The 13090-nt window shown below is 43.0% G+C and overlaps 1 protein-coding gene across 2 annotated transcripts in view; it reads left to right on the top strand.

Annotated features, from left to right (window-relative positions):
- Positions 1-13090, top strand: part of SGCD (sarcoglycan delta) — a 526559-nt gene that overhangs the window by 57102 nt on the left and 456367 nt on the right. The gene's annotated exons all lie outside the window — the stretch shown is intronic.

Genomic DNA, 13090 nt, shown 5'->3' on the forward strand with positions numbered 1-13090 from the left:
TCAGCTGACCTTTTTTTAAAAACAACCCCCCCCCCCCCCAAAAAAAAAAACCAACAAAAACAACCAAACAGGAAAAACAAAAACAATCCCAACAAACGACAATGCAGGCTTTCATTGTATCTCTTCTTAGCAATGAAAAGTGAACTAACTGCTAGTTCCTGTGAGATTACTTCTACCTTGATGATTTCTTAATATCTTTTGTTTTCTTCAAAGGTTAATCTCCTTTAGCTATGTTGTGATATCTGGCCCCTTTCCACGTGCACCTGCTTTTCTCAGCTGGGTCTTCAGTAGTGACCTTATAACTCTGTAGACAAACACGATCGTTGTTGATCTGTCAAATCCAATATCCCTTTGCTTAAATGTTAGGTAGATTTATGTTATTGCTTTGGGAGGCAATAATCCAGAAGGGAATTCATTTTACGGAGAGGTCTTCTGCCTCGCTGAAGGGCTGTTGGCTGGATGAGTCACCTGCCTAACATCATCCCAGTTGGTTTGCTTCTTCATTTGCTCGTACATCTATTTGTTTCTCGCCTGTAGGCTAGGAAGCAAAGTCTGATCCTTCCATCTGAGATTTGGTAATCCTTGCTCGCAGCCAATGGAGGAGTGTCTCTGACCTAGCAGTGCTGTATTTACATGCCTAAGGCTTTGCTCTGTAATGCCGTTGTAGAGAGGCGATAACAGATGAAGGCTAGTTATCATTTGGATCCTGCTGCTTCTTCAGTTGCTTACAACAGCAGTTTTGGAAGCCAGGAAAGTGAACATTAGGGACATCAAATAAGAGTTAACTCAGCCAAAAGCCACAAAACGGACTGCAACTGGCTGTGCTGCAGGCTTTAGGGAACCACTGAGGACGGACAGCAGTGAGCTCTGCCGATCAGACTTTCAGAGCGGTGCCAGAAATGTGGATGAATGGCCGCTCAACTGAGCCTTATCTCGTGCTCTTCGTTCTAGGGCTGGGTACAGTACACTGAGTTTAATGGAATAAAAATCCATTCTGACAAAATGTGACTGAAATGAAGTTTGTTAATGGAATGACATTTAATGATAACTTCTATGGCTGTTTAGTTTGGAAAAAGCATTTCCCATCTGGCTGTCAGGTTGGCTTGACTAGAAGAGGAATACACATGCATCCAGGGCTTGTGAGCACCTACTTGAGCAATCATGGGCAGTACCTGGGCTGTATGGGGATGTGTCTGCTTGAGCTGGTGGACCCCTTGTTCCTGAGAGCCTGATGTCACCTTTGGGACGTTATTTAGCATCTTCTGCCCTGTGTTTTGAGCAGAAACTTTTACAGCCTCACTTTAAACGTGCCCTTTTAACATTCAGCTGAGGAGTAGAAACATCTTAATGTGACTCAGCGTTGCTGCTTGCTGACCAGCTTGGACTATTGTTTCTCCTTCTGGCCTAGGAAATAACTAAATAAATCAAGATCGCTAGTACTTTAAGCGCGGGTTGTTTCTTTCATAGATATCCATGTGGAGGCCAGCCAGCTCAATGGAACCCAGCTCCATAATGGAGCTGCTGCTCAGTGCAGGAATATAAATATTAAAGAATGTGAAAAGCTTTCTCAGAGTGTTAGAAAACCAAAAGTAGCCTGAGGTGAGGTTACTTTATTTTACTGCAGACTTGTGAAGGGATGCAGGGACCCGAGCAAACTGATGAGCTAATTACTTTTCAAAAGTGCTTATAGCTTTGGGTTATTTGTCTTGTAAAACTTCAGAGTACTGTAGCCTTTGTATATAACTGTTTATTTGACACACTGCTTGCATAAACCTCCTCTGTTCTTGGATTATATGCCCAGATTTAGCTCAGACAGGATGTGGTGTGATTTTTTTGCAGCTGGTATAAAAGCAAAAAGGTCACATTAAGGACATGCATGCATTTGTTTTCTTAGAAGCTCATCTATCGCAAGATGCATGGTTGCTTTACCAGGGCAGAAGCAGGGCGTGTGCTGACTGCTTTGTGCTGTGATGACCAAGAGCAGCTGGGCTTGTACATCTGAAAATTTCCACAGACCAATTTGCATTTATTGAGGTAAAAATGGAATACGTGTATACCTCTGCATTGTGATTATTAGGAATAAATCTCAAGTGAACAGACATATCTGCTCTTTCTTTTCCAGTTTCTTGCTTTTCCTCTTTCTCATTCCACCAAGAAAAGGGAAATAGCTGGAAGCTGCTCTCTACCTACATGCAAATTATTAGAGACATCCAGTGGTCATTTAGCTGTACTTTCATTTTTTGCATTTTAGGTACAGAAGCCAGGTCCCATTGCAGACTCAAACTATGGCAAGTTCTTCTCTGTGCAGATGAAGTGTGGTTTTATTCTGTAGTACTCCAAAGTTTCTCAGAATGTTTTTATTCTAATGTTATCTGTCTAGGCTGTTTGTAACCTCTAGGCAGTTTTTTTCCTTTTTTTTTCTTGGTGGTCTTTTTTAAGGGGTTATTTTGCCTCCCCTGACCTGATTAACAAGGTAACTTTAATACAGTCATCTGTTAGAGATAGGATTCTTTATGAATTAGACAGACTGGGGGCCTGAATTGACCTGGAAAACAATGTTGTGCATCCCCTGAAGGAATGTTAAAATTTCAGTAGTAGAAGATTGCTCTCTGCTCACCTCTGCAAGTTGTAAGTCATTAGGGATAGATTCATTTTGTAAGGAGAGTTTTCTGCTGTTAAAAATTCATCCTGGTAAATGTTGCAACACAAAATACACTGGCAAATTTGGAGCTTCTCAGTAGCCACAGGGACTCAACTTTTTCTGACTTTACTCTAAATGAATACCACAGAGGCTAGGACACATTTTCCATCTCTTTTTAGGTCCAACCTGTCATGGACAGCTAGGCAATTGGGACAGTTAATGTCACCATGTTAATGGCAGCAGAACTTGGAGAAGGATCTAGGGTTTTCTGAAAGTGTTTTGAAAGAAGCCATTTTCTGAGTAGGAGCAGTCGGTCTCCACCCCAGAAAAACATCTTAACAAAGCTTTTGCAAGGTCAGACAGAAGGTTGCTTTCCTGTTTTTACCTGGAAAAGTGAAGCAGCTGTGCCAGCACAGTGGGAACATTCTAGTCTGAACCTGTTACCTCCAGGTATGCCTTTGTGCCCGTCTAGATGGGTTGTACCAGGTGCAGCACCAAAGGTAAAGAGCCTTTCTGTCTTGTTGACAAGAATACATGCATTGATTGGAAAAAAAAGGGGGGGGGGGGCAGCAAATGGCATTTATCCCATTATATTCTACAGTTGCTAGCAGTACAGCTGCACACAAAGCCAATGGCACTATCAACGTTTGCTGAGTTTTGTTACAAAAGTGCTGGAAACATCTGTTGGTGCATTCTTTTCTGCCAGATGACTTCAGAAAACCTGAAACCATTTTTTAAAAAGCTTCCAATATTGAAGGAAACTTCTGAATCATTCCTTTAAATGAAAATTTTAAATAATCTCTTTGGATGCTGCAGCCAGTTTTGAAAGAGATTGATATGGTACTGCAGGAAGAGCTGGAGTAAAGTTTGTAATTCTGCATACTACAGTACTTGAGAGATATTAGAGAAATAAATAAAACAAATGGAGGTCAATACAACTGGGAGGAGTCTAAGAAGTGGAGCTGTTTGATTTTTTTTTTTTTCCTGCTAAAACAGAGCAATAACTCCGGGTGAGGACTGCCTGGAGCAAGCTCTCAAAGGGAATATCTCAGTCTGGCTGAGGCTGACCCCTGCCTGTTGGCTACCTGTGACTGGTGCCTCAGTCAAGAAAGATGAGTCTTGGACTGAGATTCACTAAGAATTTAAAACTATGTGATTGTAATTCACCTTTTTGGCTTATCTCCATGGAAGCCATGATCTTCCTTTCTTTCTGAGGCACCATGTGTAACGTGTAAGCAGCTTGTACTCTTCTAGAGTGCGCATACAGTCCTTCCTGGTGTCCCTTCTCAGCCCGTGTTACTGGTTGACCACCACAGGTCTCCAAGTGGTTAAGTTTTCAATGAGCAAAGACCTCTTCTAACACCTCCTGCCCCTTACTGTGGAGTATTGAATGCGCAAATGTGAAAAACCTGCCTGGGTGGGCAAGTATGAAAGGAATTGGGAAGGAGCATAAATCCCAGGGGAAAAAAATGGTAAAAGCAGGGGAGGAAAGCCAGTGCAGGGCCAGGGCTCTGTGCTCCCTTTTTCCCCCAGTCTGATGTACTCTGTTCTATGCCTCCATCAGGAGCTGCACATATTCGGTTTTGTGGGATTTTGCACAAGGAGTAGGGTCAAGGACCTGGGGATCTTCTAAGCTGGGATCCCTCTGGAAGCTTCTGCTGAGCGTGGATAGAGGCTGGGGTCATGACAGAGCTCAGCTCAAAGCATGTGTAGGGCTGGGTACCTGAAGTCAAACTCTTTTCTGTCTGAGAAAGCAGAAGAGCAGCTGGTGGTTTTCTGGGTGATGTTTTTTCATTCCTGACCTGCCCAGATCATCTCTGTGTAAGCCACTTGCCTGTTTCCTGGCTCTGCTCCTGAAACTGGTTGGAGGAGCACTTCTCTTTGGAAGAGTACTTTTCATGAGTGTTAAGCCAGTCTTTGGCTTTCACAAGGAGGGAATTATTTCAACGGTCAAACACGTGCTCCTTTCATGTGCAACCTTGCTCATGGCCCTGCTCAGTCCACGGCAGCAACAAGCACTGTCTGCCTGGGACATCTCCTGTGTGTGTGTGTTGTTTTTTTTTTTTGGCCACAGAGCGTACTGAGGATCATAGCTTTTATTTCAAATTCGATGTGTTTTGATTTGAGTTACTTGAAATATAAATACAATTAGAGTTAGGAGAATACCTCTGACTTCGATTTTTGCCCTCCTGCTTATCCTCCGGGCATTATGCTTTAGGCAGTAGCTAAAATGGGATCTAAACTATTAAAAAGCCCACAGGTCCTGACTCAAAAGTCTGTTTCATGTTTAAAAGGAAAGGTTGAGTTATCAACACTTTGTAGTGATGTCTAGTCAGCAGGGATGGTACATTGAAACTTGCAGCAGGTTTGGAGCCTGGTTTGTATCTGCAAAGAAAGCAAAAGAGTTAAGGTCCAATTTGAACTGAATGAGTGAATCTGTGGAATGCATAATAAATTGTACCTGGAAACTTAAAAAGACTCCCCCCCCCCAACTCATCTATAAAAATTCACATTTCTAATTTTTATATGCAGTTACAGAGCTTTGCCTGCATAAGCATTTTTGTATAGTTTGGGGCCTGTGTTGTCTCTGGATAGAAATTAAGTTATAACAAGCATGTAACAAGTTCCTAGAAGGAAAGCGGCTGCTTTCCCCGTGCTGCACTGTCTGTCTACCTGGTTCCATGAGATTTGCAAACCACAGCTTAAGCACAGATACCTCAGTTTTACTTGTTCTGCCTTTCCTGTTTTTACAGTCATATGATTCAGGATATAATTTTCTTATTCAGTCCAATTTGCATTGCTGCTATCTCTTTTTACAGCTATCTATTTCATGCTATGCCCTCTCACTGCATTAGCCTGTAAATGCAGACATCAGCTACTGGAACTTCCCAGAGATTGATTTTATGGAACTTAACTGGAAATAAAATGATACCAATAAAATCTTTTGCTTGCTTCGCCTTGACAAACTGCAGGCAAAGTCTGCCATGCATCTTATGATGGTTCTCCTTTAGTCTGCAAGTGGTCCCATTTTGCCAGGAAAAAGGGACGTGCTGAGCACTGCTCACAGTGTGTAGCAGAATCCATAGACCTGTAAATAAGGGGGCTGGAGCTCTCAACTGGAGCCATAAACTCTTCCACTTTTCTTTCGATTACCAGCAGTTGCCATCATTTAAAAGGTGGTAGGAGAGCTCTGGCTGAATTGATTGTTTAAAAAATGAGAGAAAATATTTTTTCCCGTCTTTTATTCCTAGTGGGAGGGGAGGGGATGAAAAAGAATCAGCATCCAGCATAGCTGAGCGTTGGAGCTCTTTGACCTTGGCAGAGCTGATGTTTGAACTGAACAGTTACTATAATCTTTGTAAGAATTAGTTACACAGGAAATAGGTAGAGAGAGGATATGAAAGATATTATCTGATGAAATGAGTCTTACAAATATTAGCAATTGGAAACCTTCCTTTTTAACAGGGAATGCTACAACCTGAAAGCAAGGTGCTAAATGTTAGCAATGCCTCTGAGCGTGGTAGGTGCTAGGAGATGTTGGAGAATGAGAATGTTTGAATGGACTGCGTGGTACTGGCAAAACAGATTGCTATGGACTCTCAAACTCATCAAGAATGGAGAGCTATTTCTGTAATAATACCTCTCATTTGCTCATATTAGCTGATTATGCGCCTTTCTTTTAGGCTGAGGTTTTATTTGCTTCATCTCAGACTGAAGATGATTTTTTTCCCCTTCTTCCCTTTCAGATATGATCAAAATGCATTATTTGTCCTTGAGAAACAGTGTTATTGTTATTTATATAGCAGTAGCTGCGTTCACAGGAGTAATGAAATATCAGCAAAGCTCCAATTTGCTGAAATAGAAAAATATGATACACAGGAAAATAATAGAATTAGGAAAAAGTGTGGTGATGGGTTAGGATTTAATTCTTGATTTTTTTAATGATTTTCCTTCGTAATATTTCCTATGCAGTCTTTGCATTAGAATGTTTCCTTTTGTTCTTGCCATTTTTCTTTAAGAAATTCAAAGATCAAATGTTAAGATTGCTGTTTCCTAAAAACATGGAATGTGAATCTGATGGAGGTGCTGGCCCATGGCTGAGGGACGAACCCTGCAGTTTCTGACCACATCTGGTCAATGCCCACATGGGAAATGGAGACTACAACCCCAGCTCCAGGACAGTGCTGTTGTCCACTGCTATATGAATGCTGTTTTATTTGTCTGCTTTCTGTTATCTAACATCATCTCCTTTTAAAGCATTTTTTTAAATACAGGTAGCTTTAAATGTCAGATGTAGACCCCAAACAATTTTGCTGTATTACCTTTCTAAGCATCTGGCCTCTGTTTTGTGATACTCAGTCGCCGCAGGAAGTTTGTGGTGCTGCAGGTCTCTGAGTGGGTTTGTGCCTTTTAACAGAAAACATGTCAATGGAGAGAATATTCACTGATTAATTTAACATCCTTTCCAAATTTGGCTGCTTCTGTCACAGCCCACTTGTGCCTGCCACCAAGTACATGAAAATAGTCTTGTTAGACAAGAGAGGGCCTGTGCAAGCAATGCACTAAATTTATCTTTTCAGTAGGACAAAGAAACATGTGATGTTCTTGAGATCAGTGCTATTTGCATTCTATTGCTCCATCATTCCTAGAGTCCTGGATTTGGCTAATGAATCTCATGCAAAGTGCACACAGGCATATTGACAGAGGAGAGAAGGAAGATGAAATTTTGAGAATACTCTTTTCTGAATGTGCCATGAAGCCTGATGGTTTTAAACTTTGTTGTTTAAAATCTAGACTCCACAGGGGTGTATCTTGGTCAAAATGATTCTACTATCAGAAAATATTCCCTAGTTATCTACCTAGGAGGTCCTTGCACCTTACTCTGATGCCTACTTGCTATCTAGTGAGGGACTGTGACCCCTCAGAGCTTGTGTTGAGAGTTCCAAAATTGCGGAAAGAAGCCTCAAGCTCCACCTGGTTCTTGGGTACCTATCTGAGCAGGCAGCTCTGCTCAACAGAGATGAACCTCATCCTGCTCTTTTCGGTGTCCCTTGCTGGACTTGCCTCATCAGCCTCCACATGGACTAAATTGCACACTGCTTTTTATTAGCTAAGACTCCAGGGCACACTTGGCAGCAGATAGAAATGCCAAGGCATCAAACAATACAGGTTAATAAAATCAACTGTAAAGCTACCGTCTTTAAGAATGTAATGTTCAATGGTTATAACAACTCTTCAGCAACTATTGCAGTTGCAACCACTTGCAGCACAGGCTGTTCCATTCAGAATGACTTTATTGGGTCTATTTGGGTCACTTGCACTAAAATATGTGATCCTGAAAATCAAATCAGTGCCAGGCTATTGACAAGTATTTATGTGGTGGTTTAGGTAGGGACCAAGAGAACACCTTTATATGTCAGACATACTTTTTGTTTTGGCTGTCTTTGTACTGTGCTTTCTATCAACATGAGGTCTGCCTCCCTATCTTCTAGGCTGTTAGGTAGAGATGGTATTCAAAATTATGCTGGTCTTCCCTTTGAATCTGTGCTTTTATTATGTGTTTAGCTGATAAATATTCATGTTAGCACATCTCCTTTTGCTCATCCTAGCAGACATACTGCTGGCAGGCTCATACCCAACACCTGAGTCTGGTCCTACACCAGAATAAGTTCAGAGAAATTCTAATGAACAAAACGTACTTGAGGAAAAACAAGGTGACAGGGCCTGAATATTTGCTTTTTCTCCTTATTTTCTGAGGGCAAAACTATTCTGATTTAGTCTGTGCTTCAGTTTAGTGCTTCTTTCCCTTTTCTGTCCCATCAGTTAGCGGTTCAGTGCCTCCAAGAATTAACCTGAGATGTCTGCAAAGAAGAGGCAACAATGACAGGTCAAAGAAAAGGCCAAGAATACACAGGTATTCTTGTCCTCGTTTGATCTGTTTTCAGGGGCTTGTCGTGGCCCTGCACCATGGTCAATATTTCCTGTCCATCTTTCTGTACAAATTCTTTGTCCTTCAGCTTTGGTGCCAGTACCTGGGGCAGGCATCTGGGATTAGCAGAAGGACTTTAATGTGCTGATTCTGTGTTGACTGTATGAAAGAAATGATATTTTTATCGCCAGACCAGCAATAATGTTTCGGCACTGTTATCTAGCACTGTAGACTGACAAAGTGGTCCTCCTTAGTCTCTACCCCCTGGTAGACGGGGAAGCTGCAGCATCCTAATTTTCCAGATGACAGTGCTCCCAGGCCACCCAGGGAGCTGCAGAAGGATCTGTTCCCAGCTGTGTTTGGCTCCTGTCAGCTTGCCGGGGCTGAGCCAAGAGGCTGCTGCTTCCTCCAGAGGAATGTATGCCTTCCAGACTTGCCTGTAAACACAGGCGCTGCCTCAACCCCGCAAGCAAGCAAGGAACAAAAATTGTAATAAAACATATTAATATGCCAAGTGTTGGCCAAGTTACTAGGGTGCATATTGGCAGAGCTGTAAAGCAGAGAATGAAGTTCAAAAATGCTTGCAGTTATTTACAAGCTTCACATTGTTTTTATAGAACAAATTACTTTCTGGTGTTTTTATGTGGAAAAGGAGACAGGACAGCTGCTCAGCTTTCTTTGAGACATCCTGATCATTGTCCAGCTCTCCTGCAGGGTTTTAGGTAGCAAACCAGATACAGGTGTAAGGGACAAAAGAGTAGAAACTCCAGTAAGAAAAGGTTCAAAGACACTTTCTTCTTCGCCAATTTAAAAACCAAGTTCTTTGCCCAAAATTGCAGCATCTTTTTGCCCGGGTTTTCTTGTTCTTTGATTCTAGATGAATGAAACGTGGTGTTCCCAAGATGTCACCTTTGGTAGAGCAGGCCCATCCAATGCTGATGTTTGCCAGTTCTGCCTGCAAACCTCTAGAGCAGCTTGAACTTATATCTCTTCCAAGGAAGTCAAAGCCCTTTTTAGAGGGAAGGAGTAAAAATAGGTGTACAGCTGGTTTTAATGCTTTCCTGAGCCACCAATCTGAAACATGCTTTCTGATTAATACACAATTTCAGCAATCCTCCCCTACCATAACTCAAATCTTTTTTTTCCCCACAAGACGCACATTTGGTACTCACCCACAGCATTAAATTTTGTCCTGTGGCATTTTTACCCATTACTTTTTTTGTTACCAGATGCATGTCTCTGATTGACAGAATTACTAATCCATTATAATCATATTTTCATAATTAGTCCCACTGAGCCTCCGATGCCTGCACGCAAGCAAAGGTAAACTACAGCCTGCCACAATATGTTTTTACTTGCTGACAGCTCAGTGTGAAGGAAATGCCTGTCTAGTTCCTGCAACGGTTATTAGAGTTGCCTTTTGTTTTTCTTTTCTCTCTTTCTTTCTCATGCTCACTCTTTCCCCCTCCTCCCCACATTTCTGCTAATGTGGACTCTTTGATTATAAGTCACCATTATCCACTTTTAATCCTTAAGAATATCAGGAAATATTGGAGATTGTAACTTCAAAGTCACTTCTGAATAAAAACACATGGAAATTCATCAATTATTCACAAGGTAAAGCCTAAGCAGACATAGATGCCAATACCTGTTTGTTTGTCTGATGAAGGAAAGATTGCCAAATCTTTCAGATTTGTCTTTTTGCATCTTTCACATCACATCTTTATGGCAGTGTCCTGTGTGCCACGAGATCTTGCAACCCGTCCAGCCTTTTCTCAGGCTTGGATGACTTTGAGGCTTTAGCTCATCTCTTGGCACCTCACTGTGGGTTTGGTTTTGCCATTGGGAATGGCATGGATGATGAGTCTCCAGGAAGAATTTGGGGACAGTCAAGCAGAACCCATCTGAAGGGCTCTTGGGCAGCAAGCACTATCCCACTCACTGCTCTGCAGGTCTCCTGCCATTCCCAGCCCATTGCCCTATTCCTCTTTGCAGCCATCTGGGCTACTCTGACTTCACCGTTGGTTCAATGACATTTTGAAATTGCTTTTTTTTTTTTCCCCTGACATATTTAGTGTATGTCTTAGATACTTCTTGATGTATCATCTTTAATATAAAATATTAAAAAGTATTTAATAACCTTTAAAAGAAAACAATCTGCCTAAAGGTGATTTGGTTTGGCTAAAACCTGAATTAATCAGAATATTCTCTCTACCTTTTTTTTTTTTAAACAAAAAGCTTGAGGTTAACCTTCAACCTGCCCTGACATTTCTACTTGCCTGAACCAAGACTTTTCCCCAACAACTTAGTTTCAGGCAGTGCATCCAAGCATGTTATCTGTCCTGCAAGTCCTTGGTTAGGACGGAGGGCTGCACTCCCCAGGCAACAAGGAGAAGTGAAGTATCCCATGCATTCACTGATAGAAAGATAAATCACCGCTGCAGGGATCATAAGCAGTTACCTGACTGCAGGAGATGCTGAGGTCCAGAGGAGAGCAGCTAGGGCTTTACATGTGAAAATCAGCAACCTTCTTAATTACTGCCATCATTAGTCATCTGCACGTGTAGTACAATCTATTCTGATTGCAAGGTGGGTAAGTAGGACAGCCAGAGCGATAAACTAGCAGGGCTGGTGCTTGGCTTGGTGTTTAGTTTGGCAGACAGCTCTGCTGATCAGAATTGCAGGCTTCACTTTCTGATACTTCTGTAATTTTTAGGCTGGTGCATGGGGAAGAATAGTTTCTACTGTTTTCTGCCTCTGGTTTCCCTGGTATTCACAGCTGCTGGGGCACCCTGTGTCTTCTCTGGATCTCCTCCAGTGACAGGATGTGAAATCCCCAAATCTCAGAAGCTGCTGTGGAGAGATCATGTGGGACTCTTCTCGAAGTGCTCTTGTCTGCTGCAGCTGCTCCTTGCGCTGCTCACCGCTGCTCTGCAGGCAGTGCATACAGATCGAGCACACCACTGGCACCAGTACTTTCAGGGTTTTGCTGGGGGTGTTGGGAGATAGGCACCTCTGTGCTTGACTCCCTTAAAAAAGATAAGGGTAAGTACTTCTCCCAGATTCCCACATCCTCTTGCTGTTATGGCATCAGAGATCATATCTTACTGTTCAGCTACCAAGAGCAACTTTATGGACTTTAAAATGAGCATATGCTTGTGTGAAGCCTCAGTAACAAATGAGTGCTGTTCTGAGCACTGGGGGCTTCTGCTGACACTTTCATTTCCATTAAGGCACTGGGGGATCCAGGTGGAACAAATCCCACCCTAGGTGACTTAGGACTCTGCTTCTTCTTCAAACTCTCAGTGCTAACTCCTCAACCAAATCACACTTTGGTGTCTTTCTTTGCTTTTTGTTTTACATTCTCCTTGCTTAAATACTGACCTTTCTTCTCTCTCATGCACTTAAGGTCTGAGCTGCTCTCTAGACAGGAACTTCTCTTGGCAGTGCCTGGCCTACACCTTTCCTTTGTAATGGGACAGATACAACACACAAATAAGGATAAGATGATATTCCACTTCACTTTGTGGTCAGAGGAGATCCAGCTGTACGTGGGCCGAGGATATAGCGATAGTTTTTGTTTTGTTATGTTTTTTGTGGTTACAGCTTTATCTGTAACACTATGAGATGCTTATGTTTAAGTAGGCCTGTCAGCCTGATCTCGGTTCCAGGGAACGTTATGGAGCAAATCATCTTGGGTGAGATCACACAGCACTTGCATGGCATCCGGGGGATCAGGCGCAGCCAGCATGGATTCACAAAAGGCAGGTTGTGCTTGTCCGACCTCATCTCCTTCTATGATCGTGTGACCAGACTGGTAGATGAGGGAAGAGCTGGTGATGTAGTCTACTTCGACTTCAGTAAAGCCTCTGACATGGTCTCCCACAGTATTCTCCTGGGGAAACTGGCTGCCCTTGGCCTGGACAGGTCCACTCTTCTCAGGGTAAAGAACTGGATGGAGGGCCGTGCCCAGCGGGTAGTGGTTAATGGAGTTAAGTCCAGCTGGCATCCAATTACAAGTGGTGTTCCCCAGGGGTCAGTACTGGGGCCTATCTTGTTTAATACCTTTACTGATGACCTGTGAGGGGATTGAGTGTACCCTCAGTAAGTTTGCAGATGACACCAAGTTGGGAGGTAGTGTCGATCTGCCTGAGGGTAGGGTGGCCCTTCAGAGGGATCTGGACTGCTGGGCTGAGGCGAATGGGATGAGGTTTAACAAGGCCAAGTGCCAGGTTCTGCACTTGGGCTACAATAACCCCATGCAGTGCTATAGGCTTGGGGCAGAGTGGCTAGAAGACTGTGAAGAGGAAAAGGACCTGGGAGTGTTGGTCAATGCTTGGCTGAACATGAGCCGGCAGTGTGCCCAGGTGGCCAAGAAGGCCAATGGCATCCTGGCCTGTATTAGAAACAGTGCAGCCAGCAGGAGGAGGGAGGTGATCATCCCCCTGTACTCAGCTTTGGTGAGGCTGCACCTCGAGTACTGTGTTCAGCTTTGGGCCCCTCGCTACAAGAAGGACATT

Source organism: Anser anser, assembly GCF_964211835.1.
Source record: "Anser anser genome assembly, chromosome: 14".
In the NCBI taxonomy this organism is placed as follows: domain Eukaryota; kingdom Metazoa; phylum Chordata; class Aves; order Anseriformes; family Anatidae; genus Anser; species Anser anser.